This window comes from Delphinus delphis, chromosome 4, assembly GCF_949987515.2.
Source record: "Delphinus delphis chromosome 4, mDelDel1.2, whole genome shotgun sequence".
Lineage (NCBI taxonomy): Eukaryota > Metazoa > Chordata > Mammalia > Artiodactyla > Delphinidae > Delphinus > Delphinus delphis.
In genome coordinates this window covers 9,169,223-9,192,934 of record NC_082686.1, presented here as the reverse complement: position 1 = coordinate 9,192,934, position 23,712 = coordinate 9,169,223, and the positions used below count along the sequence as shown (strand labels likewise).

At 42.5% G+C, this 23,712-nt stretch overlaps 1 protein-coding gene across 5 annotated transcripts in view; it reads right to left on the bottom strand.

Moving 5' to 3' along the window:
• Positions 1–23,712, bottom strand: part of SETD4 (SET domain containing 4) — a 284,441-nt gene that overhangs the window by 215,303 nt on the left and 45,426 nt on the right. The window contains exon 12 of one of the 5 annotated variants that reach the window (XM_060010332.1): positions 15,577–18,194. The exons of the other annotated variants lie outside the window; for them this stretch is intronic. The gene's annotated coding sequence lies outside the window, so the exon portion shown is untranslated. Of the gene's footprint in view, positions 1–15,576; positions 18,195–23,712 lie in introns of those variants that run through there. 5 annotated transcript variants of the gene reach the window in all.

Genomic DNA, 23,712 nt, shown 5'->3' with positions numbered 1-23,712 from the left:
GATCTGCGGTATCCAGTAGACACTTGAAGGGGAAAATTCTAGCTGGATGGCATGGTCAGGGAGTACTACTACGTGACAAAGACAAATACTGTATGATATCACTTATATGTGGAATCTAAATTTTAAACAGCATACAAATGAACTTATTTACAAAACAGACCCACAGACATAGAAAACAAACCAGAGGTTACCAAAGTGGAAAGGAGGAGAGGAAAAAATTAGGAATTTGGGATTAATATATACACACTACTGTATGTAAAACAGATAATCAATAAGGACCTACTGTCTAGCACAGGAAGCTATACTCAATATTTTCTAATAACCTATAAGGGAAAAGAATCTGAGAAAGAATCTATATATCTGAATCACTTTGCTGTACACCTGAAACAAACACAACATTGTAAATCAACTATACTTCAATTTCAAAAAGTAAAAAAGCATCTCTTTGTGCTTTTTTTCTGTGTTTTCTTTGTGCATGTGAACAATCTCTTCATCTTTCACTTCTGTAACACTTGCTCTACCAAATCAATAAAACTCATTATTAAGTGAAGGAACCCCAGAAGAGCCTACACAGCCGACAGAACTAGGGTTCATTCACCCACCAAAGGAAGAAAAACTTCTTATACTTCTCATCTTTTGCACATAGTCACTTTGGTAATTCCATTTTCCATCATTTTTTTGATTCTTCAGATGCAAATTACTGAAGGGAAAAGACGTTTTCAGTGGGATAGGGGATTAAGTACTTGCATTGTGGCTTTGATCTGTTGGAGCATTTCCTGAGTCCTGGCCCAACACTTGTTTCCTTTATAAGAGGATCTATTAGCCTGCCTGGGCTGCCATAGCAAAATTCCACAGCTAAATGGCTTAAACAACAGGCATTTATCTTCTCACAGTTCTGGAGCCTAGAAGTCCAAGATCACAGTGTCAGTAGGGTTGGTTTTTCCTGAGGCCTCTCTCCTTGGCTTGCAGACTGCCGTCTTCTCACTGTGTCCTCACATGGCCTTTCCCTGTGCACACATCCCTGGTGTCTTTACCTCTTCTTAGGAAACCAGTCCAGTTGGAATAGTGCCCACCCTCATGACTGTATTGTATTAGTGGAGTTTTCCAGAGAAACAGAACCAATAGGATAGAGAAGAGACTTATTATAGTAATTGGCTCACATGGTTAAGGGGGCCAGGAAGTCCCACAATCTGCTGCCTGCAAGCTGGAGACCCAGGAGAGCCAGTGGTGTAATTCTGTTGAGTTCAAAGGCCTGAGAATCAAGGGGCTGGTGATGTACGTCCCGATCGGAGTCCAAAACCAAGAGAACCAAGGGTGCCAATATCTGAGGTCAGGAGAAGGTGAATGTCTCAGTTGAAGCAGAAAGTGAATCCACTCTTCCTCTGTCTTTTAGTTCTATTTAGGCACTCAATGAATTGGATGATACCCACCCACACTGGGGAGGGCAGGCTGCTTTACAGAGTTCACCAATTCAAATGCTAGTCTCCTCTAGAACACTCTCAGACACATCCAGAAAGAATGTTTTACCAACCGCCTCAACATCCCTTCTCCGAGTCAAGGTGACATATAAAATTAACCATCACACTCACTTAGCCTTAATTATCTCCTTAAAGATCCTATCTCCAAATACAGTCACACTGAGGGTTAGAGCTTCAACATATCAATTTGTGGGAACACAGTGCAGACCATAACAGAGGATATACCAGAAATATTAACAGAACCAACTGTTAAAATGCTGTAGAATGGGGACTTCCCTGGTGGCAGTGGTTAAGAATCCACCTGCCAATGCAGGGGACACAGGTTTGAGCCCTGGTCCAGGAAGATCCAACATGCCACAGAGCAACTAAGCCCATGCACCACATCTTCTGAGCCTGCACTCTAGAGCCCATGCTCTAGAGCCAGCAAGCCACAACTACTGAGCCTGTGTGCTGCAACTACTGAAGCCCACGAGCCTAGAGCCCGTGCTCCGCAACAAGAGAAGACACCACAGTGAGAAGCCACAATGAAGAGTAGCCCCCGCTCGCCACAACTAGAGAAAGCCCGCGTGCAGCAACGAAGACCCAACGCAGCCAAAAATAAAATTAATCAATTAATTTTTTTTAATGCTGTAGAGTGATGGAGAAGTTTAAGGTATTACTCTCTTTTAACTTGACCCATAAAACCATCAATGTACAAATACCATGGGTTAAACCACACCCCTGAAATAAATCAACTATCTATCTACCTATCTACCTACCTATCGATCGTTCGACAGACAGGTAGATAGATATAATAAAAGCACTACATTTATGGAAAGTAAATTATCTTCCTAACCTCTATCTTTTAACATAATTTAAAGGGGCTTCCCCTCCACCAGAAACCCTTGGACATTCATTTCAGATCCAAATGATAAAGTAAGTCAAAATATATATCTTAAAAACCATCTGTATTTAGCTTCTGATGGGGAAAAAATGCAGATACAGCATTTAATAAATAAAAGACAAGGGCTTTTCACACAATGTCCTTATGATCTGAAAAACTGCTGTTGTTAAATTTAATAGCCGTTATTATTTTAATAAGCAATGAGACAATCCAGAAGGCACTTAGTCCAAGATCATAAAGTCTATGTAAATCATCGAATGTGACTAGCCAATGAGGGAATTACAGCTTCCGGCACTGAATCACTATTGGCCCATGGTACTTATTATTCTTCTTCATCAAGATGCATGACTCTACAACTCCCTGAGGACTGACAAATAGCTGTTCTGCAAATGAGATAACACAGCCAAGGGGCAGGTTAGAACGTGGGATCATTGAAAGGAGGGATCAGGTCCAGGAAACAACCTTAGGTTGTACTAAACAGCATCTTAAAACACATTTAACCAAAACGTACAGAGAGATTTTTTCTGAACCTCAGAGTAACCAAGTTTTTTTGCAGCTCATGACATTTCTATCAGCTGCCCCACACCTGACATCATCAAAGTAACGAAGTGTCTTCTTAACCAGTACTCTTAGCTTAAATTTCCCATATATCTTTTCATTCTTTATCATTTTCTCCCTGCTTCCAGCACTGTGTTACTTTCTTTTAAGTCCCCAAGCCATGCTACTTCGTATGACTAAATCTTCATGCAACATGTCCGAACTTCCATGGAAGTTTTCTTTCAACTTCTCTGCTGCTGGAGTGTTATGGTGATGAAGATCTACTAATAATTATTAGCAAAATGGGATGGCAGGGGAAAAGGTACCGTTGTGAGGGAAACACAAGAAGGAATAACCCCTAGAACAGATATCTTTGTAGTAAAGATATCTGTCGATTTATGATATATTTTACCATAAGACATCTGATTCAACATAAATACGACTGGTAGCAGCATCGTAATTGGGGAAACCCTCACTTAACACTTCTTCTAAACTGGGAAGAATCATGGCCAAGTTCTTTCTGTCAATGACATCCAAGCTCTGAAGCGCTTCCACAGATAGGACCTACTCTGTCCAATTTCTTTCCTGATTGCTGTTCCCAAAATATTAACCAAAACAGCATACTATAGGTCAGGATCTACATTCTCCTATTGCTTAAAATAGTAAACTGTATTTTACTTCAGTAAGGAATATTTAAGGTGAGCAGTACAAAACATAATATTACATTAAATTGTCCAGAGGAAACCATCTGATCACTTGGTTTAGAGTGAAGATGGCCTTAATGGTTCCCTCAGGTTGACTTAAGTTTAGACAACCTTATTCCTCACTCTAGGGTCTGGCCTCCTATTACTTAGAGCATTTTTTCTAGAAAATTTGTCATTGTAAATTCTTCCTCTGCCACTTTGAGAGATACATAATCTTTTTTAAAGCCTGTTGCTAGTTTTACAACCCAGGAATGTCTTTCTCAAGGACCTCGGAGCCATTCCCTTAAAATGTAATCATCAAGGAAAAGAGTGCCCTATCTCCCAGTCTCTGTTGGGAGGGTGGGAGCCTAATTTGATGGTCTTAATCACAGAGAAAAACATTTGCAAACTCGGGAAATAACTCAGTGTGCTCGACACACATCCCATTGATCAACCTCCCTGCTAACTTCCTCCAGTGTATTTCCACTAGCTCATCCCAGCCCTTTAAACACCCCCTGCCCTTTATTGCAGTAGAGTTGAAGTCAGACTTAGTTCTAGTCTCTCTCTCCTATTGCAATAGCCTTGAATAAAATCTCCCTAGCCTGTTTAACTTCGTATACTGCAATTTTTGCTTTGACAAGGGTTTATCATTTCTATGACTCTGCTCATCATGGAAAAAAGGTAAAAGTTACTTATTTCACAATTAACAAAGGATCCATAATTTCTTCAGGGTATAATGTCTATAAGGCATCTATCGCAAATTGCTGGCAAGCTGTTTGAGAAGTACATATATATTTGTTTATAGGGACCTCTACTGATATTCTTCATCATCATCATTATTCAACAAATAGTTACTGGAAATTATGCCTGGTCCTAGGGCTGCACTGGGAAGCATGCAGACACAATCCCAGCCTGCAGGAAACTTCATTCCAGCATCAGTGTTACAAGGGTAGCAGTTTGGAAAGCATTAATATGCTTTTCTCTTTTGCTTTTCTCTTTGCTCTGATCTTTGGAGACATCCCTCTGCTTCGGGTGGGGGGGGGAATGAGAAGTATATAAGGAAAGCAAAGAGATAGGCCAAGGAAACATTCACCTTCACGCATTAAAAATGATGATTTCACAGCAAGAGATAACCTTTCAGGCTGGGCTGCTGACCAGAGAAAGGATGCCCAGCTTTCCTTGTCTCCCCATTAGTGTATCAAGAGCCAGGCCTGGAGGACTAAACCATGGAGTGTTTATAAGGGAGACCTAGTCAGGACCTGCCCCTTCTGGCCCTGGGGGAAATGTAGTGAGGAGAAGGGAACCAAGAGGCAGGAGGTCAAAACAACTGCCTTGGTCCATTCTTGCTGCTATAACAAAAATACCATAGATTGGGTGGCTTAGATGACAAACATTTAATGCTGACAGTTGTAGAGGCTGGGAAGTCTGAGATAAGGGTGCCAGCACAGTCAGTTTCTGGTGAGAGCTCTCCTCCTGGTTTGCATCCATCCATTTTCTCGTTGCGTCCTCACATAGCAGAGGGAGAGAGAGGAAGCTCTGGTCTCTTCCTCTTACAAGGGCACCAATCCCATTATGGGGGCTCCACTCTCAGGAGCTCATCTAAACCTAACCACTTCTCAAAGGCACAAAACCATCACGCTGGAGGGTAAGGTTTCAACATAGGAATTTGCAGAGGGGCACAAACACGCCGTCCAAACTTACAAGCCAACAGGTGTGCTATCGTTCAAGTGAGGATATACCCAGGACAGGGAGTTCTGGCTTTACTACGTGTGTCAGGCTGTGAAGGAGCCACCTTACAGGTTGCCCCGTATTCCAATCCAGGGTCCAGACACACCCTAAAAATTCTGGCAGCACAAAAAGCAGGGTCATTCTGAAGGACGCCTTGAAGACTAGCTGTCCTGGGCCACACGGATCCCTGGCCTGGGGCCAGCTAGAGAGTCAGGCTCAGGGGTCTGCAGATAGCAAAAGCCAGCAAGGGAGAAATAGCAGATGTGTCCCAGAGGTACTGCCGGGGCCCAAAGAACAGACTGCAAGTTCACCAGTTCCAGGCAGGAGAACCACCACAGAGGGCAGAACACTAAACACACAACACCCCTCCCACCCAAAGCCATTTTAGGCAAAAGACCAAGAGAGACTATTGGAGCAAATTTCACTTTCGGCTATTGCCTAAAGGAGCTCTTTAAACTCAACTGTGGCCTTTTAAATTAGATTGGATGAGATGATATAAACTGGACGGGACTAAAAGCAAAATTTTACCCAATAACCCGTCGGGTGGGCTCACGGAGGATCGGGTCATGCAGCCAAAATGAAGGCATCACATTTTCTCTGCAGCGAAACTGATGCCCCTGCACAACAGCCAGGCCTGGCTGCACACGGAGGTACACTTCACCCTTCCAGCAGCCCTCGGACATCAGTGCTCTGCTTGTCCACATTTACAGATGAGGAAAGGAAGGCACAGGATGGATATAAACTTTCCATGCACAGAACTAGTGAGTGGTGCATCAGGACCCAAACCCAGGTCAAGGCTGGGGGCCAGTCTAGAACCCATGCTTATAATCCATACCCCACACGGCCCCTGATCAGAGTACAGTTAAGCAAGAAGCCCAGGTCGTTAAAGCAAAAGGAAGATACCATACAAAGCTTTCATGACAAAGCATCACGCAAAAGTGCTCCACCAGCCAGCGAAGCTACGTGACGTCAAAGTGCCTCGTGTCAGGTGACACAATCTCCCCTCAAAACTAAAAAACAGAAGCAAACAAAAAACACAGCAGCAGCAATAATTAAAGATGAGATGAGAACAGTTAAAGAGAAAAGGCAAGCTGGAAGAGGTTTCCTGTGAGAGCTGCATTTTTAGGGAAAGAAAGGGAGAAGAATGATTTTTCTTTCCATGACTGGATCAAACTCTCAGGTCTGAGTAAAAGAAACGACCTTGAGCCACAGCAGAGAATAATAAAAGGCAGTTTCCAGTAAGCATGCTAGCTCAAATTAATGATTTACTTTTTATTTTTAAACTCAATTCAGTAGAGATTTACATGCATTAGGTTACGGTGATTAACATTTGAAACTCGACCGTGAAATAATCTTTACATTGTAAATTCTTAATGATCAAAACAGTGTTCTCAGTGATTAAAACATATTAGTAATTAATGAGTAAAGGAGAAAAATTGCAAATATACACGCCTAAAATCTCAAGGCTTTTAAACCATTTGTACAAATGACTGGACATTTTTTACATTTACAAAAAAAAAAACCCTTCATCTTATTCTCATTTTCATCATCAATCCAACAACAACAAGAATGGTACTTCTCTGCCTCTTCTGTTGCCTTACAAACTAGAAATGTACACAACTACCTTTGATCCCATCAAAGCCAAAGAAAAAAATTGTCCCATAATAATCTGTAACATTAAGAAATAATCCCAAGAACTTTCTTGAGTAAGGTTAATAAAAGGTCAGTGGTTTTGATGATCATTTGTCTTTAAAAAAAATCACTTTGTGAAACAGTTTAATAACATATAGTCAGGACACCGTCTTCGAGCTCCACCTAACAACCACGAGTGATGCTCAAACTGCTAACAGGACAAGTGGAACTTACCTAGCCAACTGGATTTGCCTGAACAATTTTTCCTGAGTAATAAGGTTTCAAGAAAGAATTATATCTCATTACATAGAGAAAAAAATTCAACCAGGTATCAGTCCCGTGTATTTTAAGCAATCTTTCCCAATGCTGAGGCTTTCCTTAACTTGGATGCTCTTCCCTGGAATAGATTTCCTCCCTATAGAAGGAACCCACAAATGTGTACAAGCCAGCACTAACTGTGGCTTCCACTGGCCAATGACCAGGACAAGGGCTTCTCAATACACCGGCTTCCCAAGGGCTGATCACACCTAGCCAACTCTCTTGGAGAAGATGAAAAAGTATCCCCTACACTCTCCTTGTCTGTGAGGTCCCATCAGAAGTGACAATGTTTAATGGAAAAAAAAAAAAAGAGAAAGAAAAGGCAATTTGCTGGGGCATCTGATCTATGTAATTTCCTGAGTTGCCAAACATTACTTTTAGTAATTTACTTTATGTTGATCACTGAGATATTCTTTCAATATAAAGGAGCGATATTTGAAATGGTACCTATGTTAATTTTCTACTGCTGAATAACAAATTACAACAAACTTAGTGGCTTAAAGTAACACAAATGTATTATTTCACAGTTTCTGTAGTCCAAGATCCAGTACACTTTAACAAGGTTCTTTGCTCAGGATTTCTGCTAATGGACTAGTGTTTGTGTCACCCCAAAATTCATATGTTGAAGCTCTAATCATCAATGTGATGGGACCTCTGGAAGGTAATTAAGATTAGATGGGGTCATGAGGGTGAGGCCCCCACGAAAGTGTTAGAGCCTTGTAAGAAAAAGAAGAGACCAGAGCTCTCTCGTTCTCTGCCGTGTGATTATATAGCAAGAAGGCAGTCCCATGCAAACCAGGAAGAGGGTCTTCACCATACACAGAATCCACCAGCACACTGATCTTGGACTTCCAAGATCTTCAACAGTGAGAAATAAATGTCTGTTGTTTAAGCTACCCAGTCTATGGTATTTTTGTTATAGCAGCCTGAGCTGACCGAGACAGTCTCACAAGGCTGAAATCAACTTGTTAGCCAGGTGCACCCTCATGTGGAGGTTGAATGAGGGAAAGATCCACTTCTAAGCAACATGGGGTTGTTGGCAGAATGCACTGCCTTAGAGCTATAGGACTGAGGTCCTCATTTTCTCGCTAGCTGCCAACTGGGGACCACTCTCAGCTACTTGAGGCTATACTCTAGCCCTTGCCACGTGGCCTCCTCCACAGGTCCCCTCACACTTCAAATCTACCTCTTCAAGAAGGACTTGGTCCCTTTTGAGGGCTTGCCTGATTAAGTCAGGCCCACTCAAGATAATCTCTTTGGATTAACTCAACTGATTTGGAGTCTTAATTATATACTGCAAAATCCCTTCACTTTTATCATATAGCATAACCTAGTCATGGTGTTCATAGTCCTGTCCACACTTAAGAAGGAAGGGGGATTATACAGAGTATGTACACCAGGCAGCAGGAATCTGGGGCCATCTCACAATTCTATTCGTTTGGTTTTTCTGGAGAACCCTGACTAATATACCTGTTCATTCTGTGAGTTACAATTCGGGCTCCACAGTATGTCTCTCCAAATTCAATTTGTCCTTTATATTACCCACGTTCATACAAGGGGCAAAAACGGTAACCCCTTGAGGGTTTTTTTAATGGTCATGACATCCTAAAGAGCCGTGGCAGAGCTACAGACCACACAACCTTGAGACTGTACTTGGTTTATTTTAAACAGAAGCCAGTGACTGTCTAGTCCCTCTGATGATACCTTTCTGCAGGCACAATATGTCTTAACCCGATGACATAGGAAGTGGAAGAAAATTTAAAAAACAAGGAATGCTCCTATTGCAGAGGATACAATAATAACTATCATATAGATATTTTTAGCTGCAAATAACCGAAAACCTAACCAAAAGGGGCTTAAACAATAACAAAGACATGTTACTTCACATAACAAGGAAGGAGACAGGAGGTCTCCACACTCATAAGGAGTGTGTATTCTCTCCTTCACATAACAAGGAAGGAGACAGGAGGTCTCCACACTCATAAGGAGTGTGTATTCTTTCCTTCTTTATACTCTGCCATCCTCAGGGTGTTGACTTGGGATGACTCCCTTCATAGTCCCAAGGAGGCTGCATAGATCCAGGCATCATGCAGAGATGACAACATCTAGAAGCACAAAGGGGCTATTCCTTCTCACTTGCCTCTTTCAACATTTTAGAATGGAGGCTGAGGAGATCTACATTCTGCTGTAAAATACAGTGAAAAACACCAATACTTCACAAAGTCTTCCAAAGAAAAGAAGAGGAAACACTTCCAAACTCATTCCACAAGGTCAGTAGCATTCTGATACCAAAATCAGACAAAGATATTACAAGAAAAAAAAACTATAGACCAATATCCCATAGGAATACAGATACAAAAATCCTCAACAAAACGTTAGCAACATATAAAAAGGATTATGCTCCATAACAAAGTGGGATTTATCCCAGGAATGTAAGGTTAGTTGATACGAAAATCAATCAAAGTAATATGCCTTATTAAGAGAATAATGGATAAAAACCATATGATTAGACATGGAAAAGGCATTTGGCAAACCCCAATACCCTTTCATGATAAAAACACTCAATAAAGTAGGAACAGAAGGGAACTTTCTCAACCTGATAAAGGGTATCTCAAAAACCCAGAGTTAACATCATGCTTAATGGTAAAAGACTGAAAACTTTGCCACTAATAGCAGGAACAAGACAAGAAGGCCCCTCTCACCACTTCTATTCAATATTGTACTGGAGGTTCTAGCCAGGGCAATTAGACAAGAAAAAGAAATAAAAAGCATCCACATTAGAAAGAAGTAAAACTTTCTCTCTTTGCAGATCACATATATAGAAAATCCTAAGAAATCCACAAAATAATCTATTAGAGTTAATAAAGAGTTCAGCAAGGCTGTAGGATACAAGGTCAATATACAAAAATCAACTGTATTTCTATACAGGGCAATGAACCATCCAAAAATGAAAATAAGAAAACAATTCCATTTACAATAACATCAAAAACAACAAAATAGGTAGGAGTAAATTTAACAAAAGAAGTGCAAGACATATACAATGGAAACTACAAAGCCTCCTTGGAATAAATTTTTAAAGATCTAAGCAAGTGGAAAGATATTTCATGTTCATGGATTGGGAGACTTAATATAGTCAAGGTAGCGGTGATAAGTCAGTTTTATGTGTCAGCTTGACCAGGCTACAGTCCCCAGTTATTCAATCAAACACTAATCAAGGTGTTGCTATGAAGGTATTTTGTAGATGTGGTTATCCTCTATAAACAGCTGACTTTCAGTTAACGAGATTATCTTAAATAATTCAGGCGGGCCTGATTCAATCAGTTGAAAGTTGTAAGCATAGAACTGAGGTGTCCAAGTAGAAGATATTCCACCTGTGGACTTCAATTTCTCCTCGTGTCCCAGAGTGCCAGCCTGCTCTTTAGACACCCTGCCCTGCAGACTTCAGATTTGCCTAGCAGGCCTCACAACTGCAGGAGCCAACTTACTGCTGTGTGTGTGTGAGTACGTGTGTGCCTCCTACCAGTTCTGTTTGACTGATAGAACCGTAACTGATATAACGGTTACAGTCCTCAAATTATCTACAGATTCAACACAATCCCTCTAAAAATCCTTGCTGGCTTTTTTGCAGGAACTGACAAATTGATCCTAAAAATCATATGGAAATTCAAGGGACTCAGAATATCCAAAAAAATAATAAAATCTTAAAAAGAAAAACAAATTTGGAAGGCTCACATTTTCCAATTTCAAAATGTACTACAAAGGTACAGTAATCAAGATAGTATGATATTAGCACAAGGACAGACATCTACATCAATGGAAAAGAATTGAGAGTCCAGAAGTAGACCCGTACACTTACGAGCAATTGACTTCCAGCAGAGTACCATGACAATTCAATGGGAAAATTATAGTCTTTTCAACAAATGGTGCTGAGACAATTAGATATTCATACACAGAAGAATGAAGTTGGGGGACCTCTCTGGCGGTCCAGTGGTTAAGACTCCGCGCTTCCACTGCAGGGGGCACAGGTTCGATCCCTGGTCGGGGAACTAAGATATCGCATGCTGCATGGTGCGGCAATATAAACAAATAAATAAATAGAATGAAGTTGGACCTTTGCTTCACACCATATACAAAAATTAGTTCAAAATGAATCAAAGACCAACATGTAAGAGCTAAAACTATAAAACTCTTAGAAGAAAACGGGTGTAAATTTTTGTGACTTTCAATTAGACAATGGTTTCTTGGATATGACACCAAAAGCACAAGCAATTAAAGAAAAAAATAGATTGGACTTAATCAAAATCAAAAACTTTCGTGTTCCAAAAGACACTATCAGGAAAATGAAAAGATACCCCACAGAATGGGAGAAGATATTTGCAAATCATATGTCTGTTGAGGGTCTAGTATACAGAATATATAAAGAAGTCTTACAACTCAACAATAAAAAGCAAATAATCCAATTTAAAAATGGGCAAATGACTTGAATACACATGTCTCCAAAGAAGATACACAATGGTCAATAAGAAACATGAAAATCTGCTCAACATCACAGTCACCAAGGAAATGCTAACAAAAAGCACAATTAGATACTATTTCATATTCACTAGGATAGCTATAATCAAAAAGATAGACAAAACAAGTGTTGGTGAGGATGCAGAGAAACTGCAACCCTCATACATTGCTGGTGGGAATTAAAATGACAGCCACTTTTGAAAACAGTTTGGCAATTCTTCAAAATTCCACTCCTAGGTATATACCCAAGAGAACTGAAAACACATGTTCACATAAAACCTCGTATAGAAATGTTCATAGCAGCAATGTTCAAATAGCCCCAAAATGAAAATAACCCAAATGTCCAACTGATGAATGAATAAACAAAATACGGTATATCCTTATAATGGAATATTCTTCCACATAAAAATTAATGAAGTACTGATATATGCGAAAACATGGATGACCTTTGAAAACATCATGCTAAATAAAAGAAGCCACTCACAAAAGGCCACCTGTTCTATGATTCCTATTACATGAAATGTCCAGAATAGGCAAAGCCATAGAAACAGAGTAGATTAGTGGTTACCAGGGGCTGAAGGGAGGGGAAGTGGGGAGTGACTGCTAATAGACCAGGTGTTTCTTTTGAGGGTGATGCAAATGTTCTGGGATTACATAATAGTGATAGTTACACAGCTTCGTGAATATACTGAAAATGACTGAATTGGATACTTTTAAAAGGTGAATTTTATCATAAATTATCTCTCAATTTTTAAAAGGACAGTGAGAATTTGAAGTTCCTAAGAGTGTTCCCCAAAGGATGTGAAGAGAAAGAGGAAGGAAAAGGAGGAGGAGGGGGGTGACATGATGAGAAGCATGGGTTTCTCTGGGGGTGGGGTGCAGTGGGTGAGAAAAGTTTGTTTTGCAGGAGAACTTATGGAAAGGAATCAGGAATCAAAGACAGAGGTCCAGGAGAAATCAGGAAGGGGCCTCAGGGAAGGAAGGGGGAGTGGAGGGGTTTAAGAGGAACTAAGGGAGAGCAAGGCACTCCACAGAAGGGAGAGGAACCGGGGGAGGGATTTGGTGCCCAAGAGACTCAGCTTGGACAGAAAAACATGTTTGAGGAAGAGAGTTCTTCTGGGCAAAAGAATGAGAGAAACAGAATTATCTTAGGAGCCACCGTGAAGTATATGCTTGGATCCATTTAAGATTCTTCCAAAAACTCTAGTAAGATGGAAACTCCTATTGGGATTCTGCTTCATTAAACACCACATCTCAGGCCACAGATGTGAAAACAAAACTTGTCAGGGATATATTATATCTAAACTATTACGAGTCCAAATTGATGGAATTTTATGGCAAAAATCATTTAGAAACAGATTCTTTACTCACTGCTCTTCCGAAAGGTGAGCAAATCAATCTCACTTCCTAGATGTGTCAGATTGGCAAAATTACAAAACAAGAAATGAACAAAACAACAGATGAACTGACTCCCTGACAGGCCTGAATGGAAATACAATCCACTGCTTCTCCATCCTAAATTCATTGCGTTTCAATCCACTATTTCTTTAAAGTTGCTCAGTACAATGTTGGACATGATTCCTCAAAGTCTCAAAGCCCTGCACATTCAACATCAATTTTAAAAAGATGTAAGACATTGGCGTTTTTCTTTTTCTGTATTCGAAATATAGAATTTATGCTCCTGTAATCAGAGGATGTAAAAAACTGCTGTTTTAGGCTTCCCTGGTGGCGCAGTGGTTGAGAGTCCGCCTCCCGATGCAGGGGATGCGAGTTCGTGCCCCGGTCCAGGAAGATTCCCACATGCCGCGGAGCGACTGGGCCCGTGAGCCATGGCCGCTGAGCCTGTGCGTCCGGAGCCTGTGCTCCGCAACAGAAGAGGCCCGCACAAAAAAAAAAAACAAAAAAAAAAACTGCTGTTTTGTAGTCATGGCATCAATCATGAGAATTCACAATTTTGTGTGCGAGGATTTCTCATATTTGATAAATGACTTCATTATTGTGTACCACTGGTTATTTGCTTTTCAGATACATTACAATTGTTGGAAACATCCATTAGCCAGTACTTATCCACATTTTAGGGATTGATTAAAGTGAATCAGTGTTTGGGGAACATAGAGGAACCACTTGTGCTCTGAAGACAATGAAAACATCCAGTAGATACTTGGGGAAGAGAACAATAAACAAGAATCTGGGGGGCTCCCCTGGTGGCACAGTGGTTGAGAGTCCACCTGCCGATGCAGGGGACGCAGGTTCGTGCCCCGGTCTGGAGAGGCCACAACAATGAGAAGCCCACATACCGCAAAAAAAAAAAAAAAGCATCTGGGGCCACCTATCACTGTCATTTGTTTTCTACAGGTTTACCAGTAAGCTCTTCACTTTTACCATGAAAGTAGCTCAGGAAGCAAAACAAGTCAAAGGGAGAGTACAGACGCAATCTAATGTTATAATACAAGACCACCACTTAGACTGTGTCTGTAGTTCACCTTTGCTTTTGGTTTCCATCTTAAGTTTTTAATTGGGGTCGGCAAACTTTTTCCATTTATTCATACTAAATATTTCAGCTTTGCAGGCCTGAGGGTCTTTGTTGCAACAATTCAATCAGCCTTTGTAAGAACAAAGCAGCCACAGACATTGTGTAAATGGATGGGTTTAGCTGTGTTCTCATAAAACATTTACCAAAAAACGAGCATCAGGCCAGATTTGGTCCATGGGCCATATTTTGTCAACCATTGGTTTACACGATACTAGAATCAAAAGTCATGATTTATGCTTTACAATTGATATGACTGTTGTGAATGATTATATTTCATATTTCTCCTACTTCAGGCAAACCGTGTATTTTCTTTTCTCTTTGCACGTTGCCAAATTACATGGCAATGTTATGTCACAGATTTGGAGGTGCCACATGTTAATGGGAAGGGAACATGGTGATATGGAGACAGATACACATCAATCCAAGTCTCTCCAACTCTATACTACGGCCTTTCTCCATCCCTCCTAGCAGCAAACACACAGCTGAGCTCCCAAGAATACGAGATGATTGGGAAGAGCAGAACAACCCTTGGGCAGAAGCTGCGAAGTGATTATAAAAACCCTCTGCTTCTCTCCCACAGTCCTTAACTTCCTTCCCTCTTCTCCTTTTGGAGTAGGATTTTGCATGGTAAGATTGGAGGAGGCGTGTTCTGAAATTAGGTGTGCTTTTGATGGGGAGCCAAGGCAGGGCCCCAGGGGTGTGAAGTGCTGCAGTGGCTTCCTCGGTGTGATAGCAGGTCACAGGTCCCTCCCTGTCTGCAATGCCCTTTGGTGTGTGCTCACCCCGCCTCCCCCTGATTATAGATGCTCGAGAGGCTGCTTGTTTCCTTGAAGTCTTCATATCCTAATTCTAACACGTTCTCTGTTTCTCCATGATCCACTCCAAAAATCTCACCTCAAAGGATCAGTCCAACAGAGAGGGGACTGCATTGCCCTGGCCACTCCCGTTCCAACCCATGCAGCTCTAGACAGCCCCAGAACTCCTAGCGCCTACTCTGCAAGCTTTCATATAAAAGGACCCCCTGCTTTGTCCTGATCTGTGATCTCTCTCCAGAAAATGTAGCTGTGACTCCCATTTCCACTGCTGTGTATCACTGTGGTGCTCTGGCTGGAGAAGCCCCTAATTTTTCAACAGGGAAACCACCTTGCATATTAAGTTCAACCTTCACATTATCCCAGGCAGCCCAAGGTGTGCACAAATAACTTGTTATTAATAAAAATTTAACGGCTCTGATGTAAAATTATTCTTTCAATAATTTAGAGTAGATTTAATGTGACTCCTGAAATAATGTCACTTTTTTAAATCAAGAAATAATGATGCACTTTTCCAATTAAGAAAAAAAAAAGTTGGCTTAAGATGAAGGAGAGATAGTTAACTACTGTCCCACCACTCACACCCAAAAGCCCATGATACAGTTGACAGTTGTGGGAACTACAATTTATACTGCTCACGAGGTGTGGTTTCACAGTTTCTGTTGTTCTCTTTTGAATTTCACTCAGGGATATATTTTCGGTAAGAAAGACATCAAGGACAAGCAAAGAATGTGTCAGCGGTCTCTGCATCACCAGGGAACAGAATGCTACCACGCCCCTCCTCAGTCAGCGTGCTAGAGAAATCTGCAAGCTGGCTGTATTCAGTATTCTTTATTTTTTTCCAATTTACTTTCAAATTATTTCAAATTTACTCTCAGGCACGTATCACCAAAAAAAAAAAAAATCAAACAGCTTGAATATGACTGTGTCCCTTAAAGCAGGGAAAGCCACCTGCAGATCAAGGCCATCACGTGATCTCTCCCTACTAATAGCATTCAAATATCTGTGAATTCCATTTATCGTGACTTTTAACAAAACGGTCTTTATTTAAACGTATTTATTGTAGCACGTGCCTACTGAATTATCTGAGGAATACAGAAGGAGAACAAAATCAATACTCATTTTTTTAAAAATCTGTACCATAAAATACACTTTTAAATAATGTTCAATAATCACATCAACAGTTTTTTGCAAAGTGAACAGTTTTTGAGATCATCACATGGCTGCTTTATTTAACATGTGGATAAATGTATTTATAAAAGTCACCCAAAAAAGCACAGTGTCATTTGCCTTATTTCCCTGCAAGATTTCTTTGTATTTTCCAAAAATCTGAGTCCACTCATGGGATGTGTCATTATATCAGATGTATATATAGCTATATAGCCTGGATGTGAATGTCATCCATTATATGTGTGGTGGGTTGAAGGGTGTTGAAAGGGATCAGAATATGCCACCCCAAAACACGCCACTTTGGCATAAGGACTCTTTTGCGCTGAAGGCAACTGAGACACAGCAGGTGCAGGAGGAACTCTCTGCCCTCCTCCTTTTTGCCTAAAATCAGGGCATAAACTTCCATTTGTTAAGGTGTCCTCCCCTGTCCCCACACCAGGAAGAGAACAACTCTTAATCCCCAGAGATTCCTATCACTGGAGATTGCCAACTTGGTCTGCATAACAAACCTTACTAAACAGCCCTTATCTTCCATTAGTTTCCCCAAACATTCACCTTCCCACAATTTACCCTCCCCCCAGAAGTACAAACCCCTTTTCCTTTGTCTAGTCTTTTCTCTACAGTATATCACCTTTTTAAAAAAAAAAATGACATATAAGCTCTGAAACCTAACTACATTTTGGAGTTTTCATTTCTTTTCTGTGTGGCCCTTATGTTAGGGAAAACACTGACTGAAACCGCCTGCCCTGGCCAGGCAAAGACAGCAACAATTTGCATGAGTTATTTTATGACAGGAGATCCTAGCCAGGAACACGGAACTCACAAGCCAACACAAACGGGAAGAATACGGGAAAGGGCAAAAGAAGAGAGGAGACGCCAGTGCATATGTCCTACCAACCTCCCAGAATCCTTCTCACTGGAATCCATCTTGGCTGAGCAGTTGTGTGTGCCACCAGAAAGGACCCTGAGCCAGAATGATTGGCCAGAGGCAACCCAGAAACTAATCCCGTCACCATAAAACCTGAGACTTCGAGCCATGCGGCAGAGCTATCCGCCTAAGTTCCCTCACCCTGCTGCTCTCCTCCCGGGCGCCCCTTCCCAATAAAGTCTCTTGCTTCGTCAGCACGTGTGAATCCTCAGACAATTCATTTCTGAGTGTTAGACAAGAGCCCATTCTTGGGCCCTGGAAGGGGTTCCCCTTCCTGCAACACTCACATGCATGCAAAGTAAATCTTTCTCCTCTTGGTCTGTCTACTGCCAGTTCATTTGCAAGCCCCAGCCACTGAACCTAAGAGAGCAGAGGAAACGTTTTGCCTCCTCTACCGTGTCCTCACCACACCCTCATAAGAAAGGTCCAAGTTCTAAGCACCAGTACCCATGAATGTGACCTTATAGGGTTTTTATAGATGTAATTATGTGAAGGATCTCAAGAGGAGATCACCCTAGATTAACCAGGTGTACCCTCAATCCAATGCCAAGTCCTTTTAATGGAAAAGAAGCAGAAGCAGATACACAGAGAGACACAGGAAGGTGATGTTGGCAGAGATTAAGGTGACGCTGCTACAAGCCAGGGAACCCCAAGGATTGCCAGCAACCGCAGAAGCAAGGAGAGAGACCTGGAACAGATTCTGCCCTAGAGCCTCCAGAAGAAGCCAACTCTGCTGACACCTTGATTTCAGACCTCCAGCCTCCAGGACTCCTTCCTTCCTCCAGGACTTCAGACTTCCAGCCTCCAGGACTCCTTCCTTCCTCCAGGACTTCAGACTTCCAGCCTCCAGGACTCCTTCCTTCCTCCAGGACTTCAGACTTCCAGCCTCCAGGACTCCTTCCTTCCTCCAGGACTTCCGACTGCCAGCCTCTAGGACTCCTTCCTTCCTCCAGGACTTCCGACCGCCAGCCTCCAATATTCTTTATTGAGAGAATAAAATTCTACTGTTTTTAAGCCGCCAAGTTTGTGGTAATTTGTTACAGCAGCCACGGGAAACTAAAACATATGTGTCGGGGCAAGAAAAAAAAAAGTGTTGCCACAGCACAGATCATACTTGCTCTAGGTTTTAAGGGAGGGAAAGAACATTATTGTCAGTCCAGGCCCTGGGAGGAGAGCAGATGTATTAGGGCCAAAAGAGCTTGTCTGCGGTTGGAGCAAGGCCGGTGTGTTACCGAATACCAGGTACCAAATACCTGGTAAAGTGAGCGCAAGATACCAGGTAAAGAACTAAGCCTTGTTCAAAACCAGTTCCCAGGAGACGGAACTCTCCAACAGAACCACCAAAGGAAGCACATATTTGATTAGATCTAGGGCAGGAGTCAGCAGACTTTTTCTGTAAAGGGCCAGACAGTAAATATTTTCAGCTTTGTGAGCCATTTGTGAGCCATCGGGTCTCTGTCACAACTACTCAGCTCCGCTGTTGTAAACTCTGCCATAGACAATCGGTAAACAAAGAGATCCAGCTGTGTTACAATAAAACTTCGTTAACATACCCCTGGGTATATACCCAAAGAAAGTGAAAGGAGATGTTCAAACAGATACTTTCATATCCAAGTTCATAGCAGTGTTACTCACAAGAGCCAAGAGGTAGAAACAGCCCAAGTGTCCATCAATTGACTAACAGATAAACGAAATATGGTATATACGGACAGCAGAATATTATTCAGCCATAAAAAAGAAGGCAATCCTGTCACATACTACAACATGGAGGAGCCTTAAGGACACGATGCTGAGTGAAATAAGTCAGACACAGAAGGACAAATACTGCTTGATTCTACTTACATGAGGTATCTAAAGGAGTCGAACTCTTAGAAACAAAAGTAGCATGGTGGTTCCAGAGGCAGAGGGGAGAGGGTAAAGGGGAGGTGTTATTCAACGGATACAGAGTTTCAGGTCTGCAAGATGAAAACGTTCTAGAAATCTGTTGCAAGACACTAAATATAGGAAACACTACTGACCGTACATTTTAAAATGGTTAAGATGGTAAATTTTATGTTATGTTTTTACCACAATAAAAAAAAGCAATGATGCAAGGTGAGTTAAGTTCTGAAGATCTAATGTATAACACTGTGACCACAGCTAACAATACTGTATGTGTTTTTCAAATTTGCTAAGAGGATGGGGCTTCCCTGGTGGTACAGTGGTTGAGAGTCCGCCTGCCGTTGCAGGGGACGCAGGTTCGTGCCCCGGTCCGGCGGGATCCCACATGCCATGGAGCGGCTGGGCCCGTAAGCCATGGCCGCTGAGCCTGCACGTCCGGAGCCTGTGCTCCGTAACGGGAGAGGCCACAACAGTGAGTAGGCCCACATACCGGAAAAAAAAAAAAAAGAAAAAAAAAATTGCTAAGAGGGTAGACCTTAAGTGTCCTCACCACTAAAAACAAACATAATAATTTTAATTTTTAAAAAGATGGTAACTACGTGAGGCGATGGATATGTTAAATAGCTTGATTGTGGTGATTCTTTCATAATGTATATCAAAATCATCAAGTTGTACACCTTAAACACATACAATGTTTAATTGTCAATTATACCTCAATTAAGCAGGGGGAGCAATGAAGTACTGACATATGCTAGAACAGATGAACCTCAAAAACATTATGCCAACTGAAATAAACCAAGACACAAAAAGACAAATGTTATATGATTCTACTTCTATGAAATATCTAGAATAGAAAATTACAGAGACATAAAGTAGATGAAAGGTTACCAGGTGTGGGGGCGGGGGGGGGCGGGAGGGAATGGGGACTTATTGTTTAATGGGTACAGAATTTCTGTTGGGGTGATAGAAAATGTTTGGAAATAGATAATGGTGATGGCCACACAACACTGTACTCAATGTCATTGAATATACACTTAAAAATGGTTAAATGGCAAATTTTATTATGTTATACCTATTTTACCACAATTTTTTAGAAGTCTGCATTTAGAAAAAAAATTTTATTTACAAAAATAGGGGCTGGCTGACCCCTGATCCAGAGTTTTCTGTAAAATGTGTTCTTCAATCTAACACTCTCCCAACTGTAACATGTGTTCTATAACATGTGTGTGTTATGACTCCAGAATTATCCCCGTGTCACAGATTCGAGGTGGGAAGCTCTGTGGTCCTCGTCATTGGTCTGTGCCATTTCCTCATAGGTACATACTTATACACATGTGGAACATGGAGAAAGGCAAATTTATGTTGGGTTGTGTGACCTTAAAAAGCCTCCAGACTATGTCATTTACACTCTGCTGTGTACCTAAGAGGGACTGTCTGATACAGTATGAAGACTTATGGGTTGGGAGACGTGTCACCATTCACTTCCTGGCCCTCAGATGCATCATTTCTGCTCTCTGGGACTCAGTTTGATCAGACGATTCTCATTTGCTGGTTACATGATATCCTGCACCAGAGAAGCACGCAGCCTCCAATGGAGCCCGCGTGAGAGGGCATCCCAGCATCCCAAGCATGGCTGCCACCATCCTTAGGAATATTTTTATCCAGAAGAATAAACATCCTAGTAGAAGGAGACATGAAACGCGAAGCTTGAAGTCATAATTCAATGTATAAGAACCCGCAAAGCGGTGCAGGTTTATTAGATGGCTAATAAAAATAAATCATGGTCATGTTTTTAAAATGACTTCTCATGTGTTGTGGTTACTTCTCGGCATACTGTAAATTAGCTGTGAAGGGCTACTTCCTGCCGGGATTTTTTTTGTCCCTCAAATATAAAGGTTATAAGGCTAAAGAATGCAGACACGCATCATGTCTGCAGAAATCGTAAAAAAAGATCAAATGTGATATTTTCTTTCAACATGGACAATGGCTTTGAGATTTTCCATTCAGGCAGCCTTGAACACAGCCTCCAGCATTTGCCAATTACTCCTGACAAATACCATTTGGGCCTGAGTGATGTTGTAAGTGAAATAAAACAGTGGGAGGAAAAAAACCAGAGCATGATAAAAGGCATTTTTTTTGGTCTGCTGAGAACTTACTGTAAGTTATACATTCACAGGGGAAGGCCTCGCTTCCTGCCAGTGACAGGCCCCATGTGATCGAGAGTTCTAAGGTGACTTTTGTTTGACAGTAATAGGAAGAGAAGACAAAACTCAGTTTTCGTGTCCCTTAAAAGGGAGTCAGCTCTTTTTTTCCCCTCACAAAGAAAAATATGTCTATAAACAAAGGAAAGGACACCAGGCACTGCCCCCACCCCATTCTGCATAATGTGAGCTAATGGGTGAGAACAATGCCGTGAAATCAACCTGGCCACAATGCCCTGGGCTGCCAGCACCTCCAACTGGCTGGGATCTGAGCTTGGGGCATGTCAGAACCTGCAGGGAACCCAGGCCACAAGAAAGAAAAGGCACAGCCAGCACTCAGAGTGAAGCTGTCTGATCCTTCCCACGGCCCATCTCTCCCGCAATCTCCTCCGCTTCTGCGGTCTTTCTGTCCCAGAACCCATGGGTGGCCTCAGATAAGCGAAGACCAAATCCATCCCCACCACCACCACTGCCTCATTCTTCAAGGCTCCAAGGAAACTCATCCCTACACTCAACCTTAGTGCTGTAGGGAGTCAGAAAGCAGCTCATGGAAATGACCAGAAAGAAGCTGTAGGTGTATGAAGGCTCCTTTATACTCCTAAGTTAACACCATGGCCGGGTCTGAAAGCCCCTGGACTCTTCCACTCGAGGCCCACCAGCCCCCATGCATTTGCAGTGGCTCAGGGAATTCAGAACCACACCGCTGCACAGGGATCTATTTTTTTCCCCGTGAATGTGAACCTCAGAAATGGATGTTAGGAAGACTGGGGTTCCACAGCTGACTGCCCAGCAGCCGCAGCAAGGGGTGGGGGTAAGGAGCTGGGTGGCTTCCGTCGGGCCACCTCCCCTGGCACTTGCGAGGAATTTGGGAACAGCCGTCCCCCAAAGTCAAAGGGGCGAAACTATGATAATCGCCAAGGATCTGGCCACATGGATCCTCCCAGCAGAGCTCCAGGGCCCCGCGAACAGCGCCCTCATGTCAAGGATGGGCGTCCCCCAACTGCGCCAGATGGCTTGCTGATGGTCCGACCGACTGGTCCAGGAGACTGGGAATTCTCTACCACAATGGCTTGGACCCCAGAGCCAGTCACACTTCTGCGGGACTGCTTCTCTAGCTCCCAGTAGGTTCAGGGCAGGGCCTGAGACTCTGCTTTTCTCACAAGCTCCTGGTACTGTTGATTCTGTTGGCCTCCAGACCAGCTTTTAAGGAGCAGGGCTCTAGGGCAAGCCACCCCCATAAAAGATGCTGACAGTGCTTCGTTAGCTTTCTGAGGGACATTTTCAGTGGCAGTGGCCTCCCCCATAGACTCCTGCCACTAGCAAACTATAAAAGGAAGATGATGAATTCTAACAGCTGCTCACTGCCAATATTTTGCTCCTACGGGTATCAGAAACACTGCCTTGTAAATGGACAGAATATTTCCTTTTTCATAAAATTTCTGCTGATGGCTGTGTCCATGTGTGCCACGGCTCCCAACCTGGGCTACAGTGTGGTCCCCTGGCCTGAATATTGAACCACAACAATCACAAAGAGCTCCTTATCCCAACATGAATACTCTGAAGCAGGATCTGTTTCCCAAAGAGCCAGCCACCACCAGGAAGGCAACTCCAATCAGAGAAACTGTCATCTGTAGTTTACTCCTCCAAATAAGGGGAAAAACTTCAATACCATAGTAAGGGCCTCATCCAGGTCTTGCTGCCACGCTCTAGATGAAATGCCCAAGAGAAAACAAACACCCACTTAAGACAAGGCTGGTCTGTGTATAAATAGCAAGAAGTGTGGAAGGAGAAAAGAGTGAGAAGGGAGAAACCGTGATCAGAGCTCCCCTGATCTGCAAGTTGAATTCATCTTGATGGAAGGACAGATCACAGAGGCACTGGGAAAGTCCAGCGGACCAAAGAGATCGTTTCAAAGGAGCCCCCCCCCCGCCACTGTGCAGTCACTAGGTGATGTGTGCTGGGTCACGTCACTGCCCCAGCCATGTGGGATCTGGAGCCTGTCAGTCACCTGTAGACAGAGCAGTCCAAGGACACCCTGGTGTCGTTTTCACTCTACTTTGAAGCTCTGTCCTCAGATCAAACGCACGCCTCTAACAACAGACAGGCAGCCCTCCCGTTGGTTGGGAAGAAGTGGCTCCTTTCCAGCTCTCCACCAAATGGACCACTTTCTAATTCTAGAAGCCTCTGGCAGAAGAGGGGTCACAAGAGTAGCCCCCCTTTCTTCGTGTGGGTGGTCAGTTTAAACTCCAAAGCGACCCTTGCTCTTTTTGCCTGTAAGTCAGGACCTGTCTCCCTGCTCCCAGTGATAGAAATTAAATAGAACAGAAGAAATTAAAACCTGCTAGCCGGTGTGAAAAATGAATTAAAACCTGCTACCTGGTGTGAAAACTTCTGGCCAGGTCCCTTCTCTGTCAGC